General features: G+C 38.2%; 1 non-coding gene across 1 annotated transcript; it reads left to right on the top strand.

The window, feature by feature from the left end:
- The first annotated feature begins 740 nt into the window (after positions 1-740).
- TRNAI-AAU (transfer RNA isoleucine (anticodon AAU)) lies at positions 741-814 on the top strand. Its single transcript has one exon. It is a non-coding gene; the product is annotated as a tRNA-Ile (tRNA).
- The last annotated feature ends 11487 nt before the right edge of the window (positions 815-12301 follow it).

Below are 12301 nucleotides of genomic sequence, written 5' to 3'. Positions count from 1 at the left end.
TTAAATCGCATTCTCTTAGACACCAGCCGGCGCTTCCCAATAGGTAACTTTGATGTGGAAGATAATTATGTTAACAGAGCTTTTTTTGAAAGATGGGGTATTCAGGTCCAATTCCATCATCGTAGGAGTTCACTTCATTGATGGATTAGACCCCAACCAAGATGGATTGCAGCAAATTGTGATGGCTCAGTCACTGGGGTGCGTGGTGGTTATGGTTCTATTGGTAGAATTTCCACTAATCAAGTCATTTTTGCAGTAGCTAGTGGAAGTCCTATTGCAAACGTTTTGGGGATGGAATTAGAGGCAATAAGATGCGGGTTAGCACATGCTCACCAACATGGTGCGACTAAAATCCAAGGTGCGGTCTGATTCCCAACTTGCAGTCCACATTGTTACCGGCAGGTTAAGTGCCCCTTGGGCAGTTCTGAACCTCGTGGAATATATTGCCGACCTTCGATTGACGTTCCAACATTGTGTTGTCCTTTACCATTTGCGTGAAACAAACCATTGTGCTGACTTCCTCACCAACTTTGCAAGATTCTCTCCTGAGATAAGCCTGAGCCGTATCACCCTCCCCCATAGGCTAGCTGAGCTTATTCAATCTGACGCCAAGGGGAAACGGTATCTCAGAATGTAATATTTCCCTTTTTTCTCTCTCTTTTTTCTAGTTTAATATAAAGCACCCTTTACCAAAAACAAAATATTTTGATTATTGACTTATAATAAAACATTTTCCATGTGGCCTATTAGCTCAGTTGGTTAGAGCGTCATGCTAATAACGCGAAGGTCGCAGGTTCGAGACCTGCATAGGCCAAAAATTTATGTTTAACATTTTTTTTTAAAGTATTCTTCTTATATATATATATATATTTTGGTAATGAATTCATATTTATAACAGCTATGCCGAGGAAACCAGAGAACAAAGCGCCTGAATCCAAGGATCGGATATAGGCTATTCAGTCGTAACCATAACTGACTGGGCCCTCCTAGCTAGTTTGTCAGCAACATGGTTGCACTTCTTAGAAACATGAAAAAACTTACAATCCAAAAAACAACCACCAAGATGACAAATATTCTTCTTACTTATATTGAGTTATGTTTAAAAGAATTTTTTTTTTTTATAAAAAGATATCGTTGTTATTAATGTAGAAGATATATTAAAAACAAGGAATAAAATGATGACAAGGCAATCAAACTATCTTCATTGAATTGAAAGTAGGCAATGACTCAGTAAATAACTCAGTCAAAATTATCACTTGAATGAATTTGTTGAACATTAATTTCACTATTTTGTTGAAGATCACGAGTAAAGAAGAATTTTAGTTAAAATATATTTTGTTCTATCACTTTTAATTTATCTATCTTCAATTGAGCTATGGATGTAACATTATCTTCATATAATATTATTAAAACTCATTTTTTTAATAGAAGACTACATGTTTCTTGAATGTGTTAGGTTATTGATTTTAATACAACACATTCTCGACTTGCTCTATGAATCACTATTATCTCTACATAATTTGAAGATGTGACAGATATAGTATATTTTGTTGAATGCAATGAAATAGTTGTAGTTCCACTTGTAAATAAATATTATATTTGAAATCTAATTTTCTATGGATCAGATAAATATCCTGCATCTGCATAACAAGTAAGTTGATGTTCATATTCATTTGAATAAAATAACCCTATGTCAATAGTTTCTTGAAGTATCGAAATAAATGTTTTAACACTAGTCATGTGTCTTCGTGTTGCACAAAAACTATTAGAATATACATGAATGCCCTATTTCATTGAGATATAGTACTTCAAAACCAAGAAGTTTTTCATTATTTTTTGAGATCGAAATGGATATTTCTTTATGTCAAATGATCTCACAACCATTGTGGTACTCAATGAATGTGATTTATCTATGTAAAATCGTTTCAAAATATTCTTTATATAAAATGATTGATGGACGACTATTCTATTAATCAAATGTTCAATTTGTAGGCTAAGACAATATGTTATTTTTCTAAGATCTTTTATTTCAACTTTCTTCAAATAATCTATTGCTTTGAAAGTTCTTTAGGATTTTTGATGATGTTTAAGTCATTAACATATACATTTATTATAAAAAGTTAGATCCATATAATTTAATAAACATACAAGAGCAAATTAGATTATACCACATATGCTCTAATTGTTTTAATACATATAATGATCTTTGAAGCCTTACTAAACAAAATTTTTGAGAATTTTATATGTTTTAAGCATTTTGAATCCTTAAGAGATTTTCATATAAATTTCATGCTCGAATGAGCTATATAAATAGGCTGTAATAAGATCCATTAGACACATGTCAAGTTTTTCATTTATTGCTAAACTAATAAGATGTCTAAAGGTGATTGCATCTATTACAAGAGATCTTCATATAATCAAGCAAAAATCTTGATGCTACAAGTCGTGCTTTATATCTTACGATTTCATTTTTTTCATTCCATATTTGCACAGAAAAATAATTTGTACCCCACTGGCTTTACATCTTCAGGTATTTGGACTACAAGTTCAAAATTTTAATTTTTTTAAGTGAATTCAATTCTGTTTGGATTGCATATTTCTATTTTGGTCAATCATTTCTTCAATTACATTTATCAATAAATTTATGTTCTAGATCCTCGTCTTGTTTCATTATTTCAACAATAACATTATATGCAAAAATATTATCAACCACTATATCTTTTTTGCTCCATCTTTATCCTGTAGTGACCTATCTTATAGAGATCTCTTCATTTTTATTTTTTTTTAGGTGTTTGAACTTCTTTTGAAGTTTTATTAAAAGGTATATCTTCAGTATTTCTATATACAATTGTCTCCATATTATGATCATCTTGATAATTTGCTTCTTTTTTTTTTAGAATTTTTATTCATAGAACCAATTGATCTTTTACATTTTATATGTGATTTAGTTTTATTCGCATTGATAGATTGTCCTGCTAGGACATCAATCCGAATTTGAGCATTTGTAGCTGGAATATTAGATTTAGTAACTATTGGCAGGTCAATAAATCTAACAATTTATTCATAATACTTTATAAATGCATTATCTTTTGAAGTTCAGGTTTACATTACTCAGTGTGAGAATCAAAATGAGACAATCATAATGCATTCCAATCAATCTTTTTTTTCAACCGTTTATTCTCTCACTTTTATGTTGAAAAAGTTAATTCATCAAAATAATAATGAACAAGTCTTGCTTTAAATAAATCTCCAGTCATTGGTGAGTCATTGAATTATAGAAGGAGATTCAAATCAAAGCTAGATAGCACAGGATGGAGTGTGGGATTAGTATGGGAAGGCCAGTTAAAATATCTAAGCACATGGATGGAATAGCCCAAGCACAAATCAACAACATTCAAATACATGACATATGGTGCAATGAAAAAGAAGTACTAGTGTGAAATCCCCCGGATTTCTAACCCGTTAACCCATGTATGTTTTCAAAACATGGAACCTGGGCCTCGAGTCGACGACAACTGTGGGCCATCCGAGTTGAGCCCGAAGGTTCAAGAGTGGACCCAATACAAGTGGATGACCCTTATGGTGACTTGACACCTCTTATAGAATTTAAGAGAAGAGAGAAGTTTAGTCATGAAGGTTTTAAAAGCCTATATTGGCACGTCCGTAAAACGATGATGGAAAATCCAAATGACGAGGTATTTTCACACATGATTTGATCTTTGAAAGACCTTTCTAGCAGAGCCAAATATCTCCCAATTTGGACTTTGTTTGACCCTTCAACCAGGGCCGGTTGATTGGACCTGTTGAATGGCCGGTCGACCGCCCCCAGCCCAGTTCGGGGCAAAATCGGGTTTTACTCTTTAAAACCCTATTTTTAAGCCCTCTTTCACTCATACTCGCATTTTACATTGCTAGTACAAGGCTGAGGCTCAAGGAGGAGGAAAAACCAAGGGAGAGGAAGGTTCCTAACCATTCGAAAGTGTGCCGGCACCCGGATCTTTGAAGAATCGTTAGGAAAGGTAAGATTCATCAAACCCTCTTCTTTGGGCTTAGTTTTAGGAGTAGTTCTTCGCAATAAATGTTGGATTTGAGTAGTTGTAACATGATAGGTGTTTTAAATGCTTGCAAATTGTGAAATCCAGTCCAAACCTAGCCACGACACCCTATTTGTTTTGGGTTAAAGAAAGGCTTGTTTAATGTTAGACCTTGAAGTTGGACCTTGATTTCAATGTTGCTATCTTTGAAAGCCTTAGGAGGTCATGTCCGACCTTTTCCTTAGGGTAGATCCAATGTCCCGAAGTGAAGGAAGAAGTCCTTGTGGGCCCTCTTTATAGAAGACATGGTGTTTGACCCAAAACCCATGGACATTGACGATGATGCCCCTTACTTGAGTACATTGTCAGTGTTTAGTGAAATTCTGCGCATCGAAAAGGGGTGAACTTGTTGAAGTACCTAATGAACTCCCATGAATGATACGAAGGTATTTCCTTAAATTAGACTTCTTGATTCACTTGTAGAAGAAAACCCCACTCAATTTGACCCCGTATAGCCCTCCGAATCCTTGTCCGAAGTTGCTGAACTATTGCTGATTTTTCTGCTGAACTATGCTTGGTTGATCCTGCTTGGTCAATCCCATCGACCAAGGAGCATCAACCAAGGCTGCCCAGATTCGAGTTAATGATTCCTTTGGAATATTCCACACCCTATTTATGCTAGCCTCGTGTTTTGAACCCTATTCTAATCAATGCAACACCTGAGAACGTGGAGAAGGTTCCCCAAAGCTCCTCCTTGATATTGGTGAAGGATATTCTACTCTAATCATAGTAAATCACTCTCTCTTGCCTCCATTATCAACTCCTAAGGTATGACTCTCTCTCTTGCTCTCTATCCTACTCACTCCTCTTCTTCTTCTTACTATTGAGACCATGGCCAAGGTGCTGCAACCTTGCAAACACCTTGTCATGAGCGTCTCCTCCCATTTACATTAATTTCCCTTCATTCTTACTCTACCTCACTTTCATTTTGATCATTGCATATGCCTTACCATGATTCCTTGCTTAGCAACTTGATTTATTGTCCTAAACTGAAATTTGGAGTATGATTAATCTAATTAATAGCTTGCAAATGATTGTAATCTTGTTCCTAACCCATTCCCCCACTAATTCCCTAGCTTCCCTTTCAATTACATTGATTTCTCATTTATGCTATGATTCTTGTCTCTAGAACTTAGTATTCCAATTTGGGGCTTTCTAATTAAACCATTAGATGATGTTAATTACTTGCTTAGATGTGTTCTTATACTATTATTAATCATCCCTCTAAGTTTCGGATCAATCCGAGCCCCGGAAGACCAATTTCAGACAAAATCACCAAAATACTCTATGCAACTTCGAGACTATCCTTTGTCGATCCTGCTTGGTCGATCCCATCAACCAAGGAGCATCGACCAAGCATGCTGCTGAACTGTGTTCTTCGCCGTTTTGACCCGTTCAACTTCCGATTTTCCCGATTTCTTCTCTAATCTTTCATTTATGTTTGTCTAGGGTCTTAATACCTTCATTGGATCATTCTTTTGTGACTTTTGGATCATCATCATCACAACTTAAGGTAAGGATGGTTATCGCCATATAACATAGACTGTATGACTTTTACACTGTTGTTGGCAACTTAGTAGGCTTAGTTTATTAGTTGATTTTAGACATCATATGACTACTGTAGTTACCTTATGACAGTAGTACCATGCTTAATTACTTTGTTTACCATGTCTATTTATTCTTGTCATTTACTTATACACTTGATCATGTGATGTTATCACAAATCTTTCAATATGATGATGTATCGTTGATATATGATATGATGGAAATAAGCATGTGATTGCTTAGGTATAAATTGGGATTTGGGAGTGTCCTATTGACGCTTCTTTCCTTGGACATCGGAGGGAATAGTATGGGATGTTCTCCGAAGATGCCCATCGATGCTTTCTTGGATTATTGGATGACATACATAAGACTTGTCTAGTAGTGTGGCTAGGATGTCCTTGTCGTGTCAGACTCGAATCGGAAGGGTATTGAGACTAAACGACCCGTGGTAGCAGTGGGGATTTGTTGGCACTCAAGACCGGTGAAATGATCCGTGAGAGGTCATGAATCACATTGGGGGAGCCATTTATTGGTAGGATTGCAAAAGGCTAGACTTGGGCTCACGGGCACTCAAGACCGGTGAAATGATCCGTGAGGGGACGTGAGAGCTTCCCGTCTACTATTTGTGAATGACCAATAGGGTTGATGAGTCTGGTGGGTATATCCATGACTCTAGTGTGAAGGATACCGGAAAGGATCCCAAGATATCTTAAATGGTTGAGGAGGAATGGAAGTATCCGGATCTGAGTTGACATGACTAAGTAGATGACTTGCATTGAGCTAGGCTTTACCGTGACATGCGCCAATACTTATACCAAATGGTGATGTGAGAGAGTGGTTACCAAATCCCTAGCCAAGGAATGTCCAAGAGGGATGCAGGACCCATAACCAACCGGCTGCCCAAGATATCTTAAATGGTTGAGGGAACCCAAGATATCTTAAATGGTTGAGGGTGTCACACCCCACCCGCAGGTCTCGGTTACCCGCCCGACAACCCATGGGTGCGATCCGTCACAAGATCCAAGGTTTTAGTCTATCAACAATATTTAAGACAAATAAAGATAATCAAGAGCAAAGACTATTCAATAACTGAATTAAATGAATTACAGGAGTCCAAAATACTCCAATGTCAATAAATAAAGGAAAGAAATAATGAATAAAATGGATAAAGGTTCCAGCGGAAGTAAACAAAAAGGTTATATCAATTTCTTCCCAGTTTCCTTTTCTAAATCTAAAAAATGTTTTTCATGGATCTCAAGGTAAGGTGTTCTCCAATTCAACTCAATTCGCCAAGCAAACTTCCTGACCACCCTTCGCCTTTGATCATCAATAGGTGCGATAAGCGCACTCCATGCAGCTACAGGAGCTCCCGCACATGCTATTTCCATCTCCCACTGACGGTGCCACATCTTCTTCATACGGGATGGTTCCTTCATAGGAAACTAGTCCATCTTCCTGTTAAGTTCCTTCTTCTGTGCAGGCTAATAAACAATACAAAATAAAGACGTGAGTTCTAGAGAACTCAGTAAGAAACAATCACAATCCCATCAATCATCCAACAATGCCAAGAATGAATGAATGCAACATATGAATGATACTATGATTTCTAACTATGCAGGTCTCTAATAGTTGACATGCTTTAAGCGATACACCAGCCCTCCTCTGGGTAAGTCTCATCACTCTGATCCGGCAAGGACTGGTTACCTCTGAAGGGATCCTGGGAAAAAGAGAAAGTCCACACCTGGCTCTCAATTTCATGGCTGGGGGTTAAGTCAACACTCTCTTACCACGACCATGGGTAATGAGTACTGGCGCATGTCGGGGTTTCTAATCCAATGCAAGGTCATATTGGTTACATGTCTACATGAAGTCCAGATACATCCCCTATGGCACCAACCAACTCGGTTCAGTATCCTTCGCAACCTAGGAGAAAGAATCCTCACGGACTGGATACCTCTATTGGACTCCACTCCTTAACCCTATGGTCATCCACATATTATTGGGGCAGATGCTCTCATGATTCCTCACGACACCCGGTCCGATCCTTGGACATCCATGAGCCCAACCCTACCATTTATATGACTAACAGTGGACCACCAAGTCACATCACTGTCATCACGGGTCACTCGGTTTCAATCCCCCTACCAAAAGGGTAGTAGCATGTGGGGTACCTAACCATGCAATCTAGACTCTACCTAAAATGCCATCAAATAGTAAAGACAGTGCTGGAGACATCAGCAGGCATGTGTCCCATTCCACAACCTTCTGATATCCCTAGCTAAGATATCCCAAAATAGATACCTCATCCATCAGAACCATATACCAACTACCATCAATCCATAACATCCATACTCAACACAATATGTATATAAGTAAGACAAACAGCAGTAAATTAATATGATTTCTATATAAGACATATAAACAGCAGCATATATAAAGAAATATGATTTCAAATATACACTAGGTTAACATATTATAAGTCTATTTAAGAGATAGGATGAGTTGTCCTTACCTGCATATATTAAGATTGTCCGTAAAATGAAATCCGATAACAATTATATGACTTTTCTTTCAAACAGTAGTTACCTATATACAGGGTTACAGTAACATATAAGTTAAATGAATCAATTTGAATCAGAACCAAAAACCATTTGGTCTCTATTTACCAGCCGGTCGCTTGGGCCGGTCGCTTAGGTTGAGTGACCGCCCCAAAAACAATGAGTTTCAATCCGAAACTCAGGCCTCTGATTACTCATTTTCAATCCGGATTTCGAGTAATCTTGACCTAAGCCTCGAATCTAATACTCCTAAGCCAAAAGGGTGAGAGAAAACTAACCATTACCATCAATAGATTACCCATTACTCTCCCCTTGACTGGATTAACCTTCTCACGAAAACAGGGTTTCGTTTACGGTTAATTCATCTCAAGTAGATTAAAAAGAGAGTTAAAAATATCCAAGGGGGTAATCACAAAGACAAGGGGATGGGTTAATACTAAATTTAACGGACAAAGAGAGTAAAGAACAAAGGATTTATTCAATACCTCACGCCAGAGAGTCAGAGAAGGAAAGGACTGATCTCCAAGTCACTGCCAGCACTTCAGAGTCTCTTTCGGATCTTCCTCGCAGCCGTCTAACCTCCCAAATAAGCAACCACGAATAAAGTATTCGTTAATTAGACGAAGGTTGCCTTTTATAGAAGTCGGGGGCAAAATAGGGCAAAATTCCCAAAAACAGACCGGGCGGTCGCTCCAGGCGGTCGCTTGGTTTGATCGACCGCCACTAGCAACCGACCCCATGTAATTTGCCATACAAGGGTGCTTTTGCTATGGGGTTGATACCCAAGGCCAACCTAGCCCTAAAGAAGAGATGGGGGAGATCTTACCTTCATTCCGGACATCTCCGAACAGCACTTGACTTTCAGAATTCAAAATCCAACCAAGGCAGGCTCTTCAGATAAAGGATCCAGATCCATGGGTCCAGGGTATGGATCATGGGCTTCAATCCGGACACTCCACAAGTTCACCCGAATAGACCTTCGGGTTCTCGGACCTGAAATATGGATCTCGGGTTAGAAATATGGGGGTTGTTACAGAGGGTGTGAGCAAACCTACCCAAAGAAGTATGGTGCTATGACTTAAAACATGTCTACCTTTGAGACTAGCATTCATAGAGTTAGAATCATACTTGCATCATGTGTTTCATATCATATTGCATCATGTTATGGCTTATATCATATGGCTTATGTTTTATGGAATAACTGCCTTGCTGAGTTATTTTGAACTCACTCCTTTTTTCAACATCTTTTGTTAGACTTTCCTGCAGGTACTACTACTGTTGTCTATAATGCTCAACACTTTGAAGACCAAGTTAGTGACTCACACAATACTGGTTATGGGGACTAAGTTGATGAAGACTATCAGTACGAGATTGGTACTTATCTGGAGCAGTCCGGCTTTTACACTTGTGTGACAACGATGGGATATCGTCCTATTCTCTTTTGACCTTTTATTTTGATTCGTTGAGACCGTAGTTTAGTTGTTCCCTTTTTTTATTTTGAGAACTGGTTGTAACCTTTACTTTTACTCAATACCTTCCGCTGTTATTGTAGGATGGGGTTCCCCCTTCAATTCGCTTTTTGACTATGTATTTTATTGGTATCATTTCCGCACTTTGATGTTCTTTTGTGATCCTTCTGAGGTCCTTTCTTGACTTTTGTTATTAAAGTAATTGAATACAAAGATTTGTTCTTGCTTTTGATTATATTATTGTGCTTAGTGGCTATGATCGTTCCTAAACTTGATCAGCAGGACTTTGAATCACTCCCCCGAGTAATCCAGATAGGGTACCCCCAAAGTGGATATAGGGTGGATGTGACACAAATAGTTTCATTTATGTTTCTCATTTGTTTGTGAGTGGTTTGTGCGAATCGCTGCAAACGATTTTGCATTTTGGCTCTCAGACTCACCCAGGAGCACTCGCAAGAGCCAAAATACGAGGCTGAGGCTCGAGGAGGAGGAGAAACCAAGGGAGAGGAAGGTTCCTAATCATTCGGAAGTGTTTCGGCACCTTGATCTTTGCGGAATTGTTAGGAAAGGTAAGATTCATCAAACCCTCTTCTTTGGGCTTAGTTTTTGGAGTAGTTCTTCGCAATAAATGTTGGATTTGAGTAGTTGAAATATGATAGGTGTTTTAAATGCTTGCAAATAATTCCATTTATGTTTCCCTTCTGTTTGTGAGTGGTTTGTGCGAATTGTGGCAAACGATTTTGCATATTGGCTCTCAAACTCACCCGGGAGCACTCGCGAGAGCCAAAATTTGGGGCTTTTGATTGAGATGGAATTAGATCAAATTGAAGGTACCATTAGAACCCTATTACTGCCAATTAGGCATTCCCAAAGTTTCGTTTCGATTCGACTTCGAATCGATACAAAATATTGAATTTTCGTCGAAACTAGATCTAAAACGACGAGTTTGAACATAATCGTCAGACTGGGTTTTGTTGGGTAATCTTAGGGACTCTTTTGAAACCCATATGATTTCTAATATGTGTTTATTAATCTTCATGTGTGATTAGGAATTTTTGTGAGTTAATCGCAAACTCTTGTGAACTGAAATTTGTGAATTTAAGAAGGAAACCGAATCAAAAGGTGAGGATTGACTAACCATGTTGTGTATTATTAAATGTTGTTATTTTGGACTTTATTAGTGATATGAATCTCTCTAAATTGTTATCTACCAATATATGCTTGTGTGTGATTTTGCACGAACGGAAGGTAAGCTTGATGTTAAATGTTATTCTTTATTCGGAACTTTATATTGATGATGTGTATACGATATGAGAACATATGTGATGGATGATGTAGAATGTGATTATTCTTCTTAACTGATCTTGTCAATTGGGGTTGTGGGTTCGCCCATTACCCTAGTGACCTCATGTGATAGTATCTATATTTAAATTGCATAAATGATAAGTGTCTAGAAGTGTTGGGCTAGGAATCCCTATGAGTACTACTACCCTTTCGGTAGGGGTATTGAAGCCGGTTAACTCATGAAGCTAGTGGTTGGGTCCTGGATGTCGAACAGGCCCACTATCATCATAGAGAGGTAGAGTTGCATATAATATATAAGGGCTCCTGGGCTCTCAAGATCGATAACCAATCCGTGAGAAGACATGGAGAGCACATGTATATTATATGTGGACAACCACTGGGTTAAAGAATGGGGTCCAACAGATGGCTCTCGTTGAGGATTCCATTCGTAGGTGGGAAGGTATCGAACCAAAAGGGCACTACGCATGAGGAGAGATATTCGGACCATATGTAGTACGAGACTGTATGGCCTTGCACTGAGCTAGGATTATCATTGATACACACCAAATCTCATATCAAAAGGGGATGTAAGAGAGTGATGACCTATACCCCAACCACGGATCGACAGGACTTTACCCAGCAACCGCGGAGAACCCAATAGACGTCTCTTGTTGAGGGATAGTGACTGAGACCGCCCAAAGGAGATTGATGTTTATACTTAAAGCGTGTCTACCATAGAGACTACATGATAGAGTTAGGAACATCATATCATAATCATACATCATTTTGGCTATATTGTTAATCACATGCTTATCTTATATTTATGATGTGGAAATGATGGATGACATGGATGACATGGATGCGAATTATCCTCATTGAGTTCTATGAACTCACTCTTTTATTTGTGTATATTTTAGACTTCTCTACAGGTTATGAGGACCCCAATCCTATGGAGGATCCTTCAGTGGGAGATTTCCATGAGAGTGTGATCGAGGAAGAGGTGGATGCACATGATGCGTCATGCTCCTGTCTGGATTGTTCTTATGGAGTCGATTTCCATTAGAATCTTCTTTAGAGGCTTCCGCTATGAACAAACTATGGACTTTTCTTTTAAACTCTGATGTTTATGACTTTGGATTCTAAACCTTGGATGATTGTAATCGATATTTTGGATTTTGGATTTTGGATTTTAATACTTTAACTTGATTATTCTTGTCCTTTTAATTATGCTATATCATGTGTTGTATGGAATTGTCATTGAACCTAGGTCCTGCGGTGTATCAACCCCACAGGTATTCGGGTATGGTCGGATCTGGCTAGGTGGGGTGTGATAGCTAGAGTTACTCCAACC

This window comes from Hakea prostrata, chromosome 2 (genome assembly GCF_041222555.1).
Source record: "Hakea prostrata isolate BN-2017 chromosome 2, UWA_Hpros_2, whole genome shotgun sequence".
Lineage (NCBI taxonomy): Eukaryota > Viridiplantae > Streptophyta > Magnoliopsida > Proteales > Proteaceae > Hakea > Hakea prostrata.
This window is presented reverse-complemented; position numbering and strand designations above follow the sequence as displayed.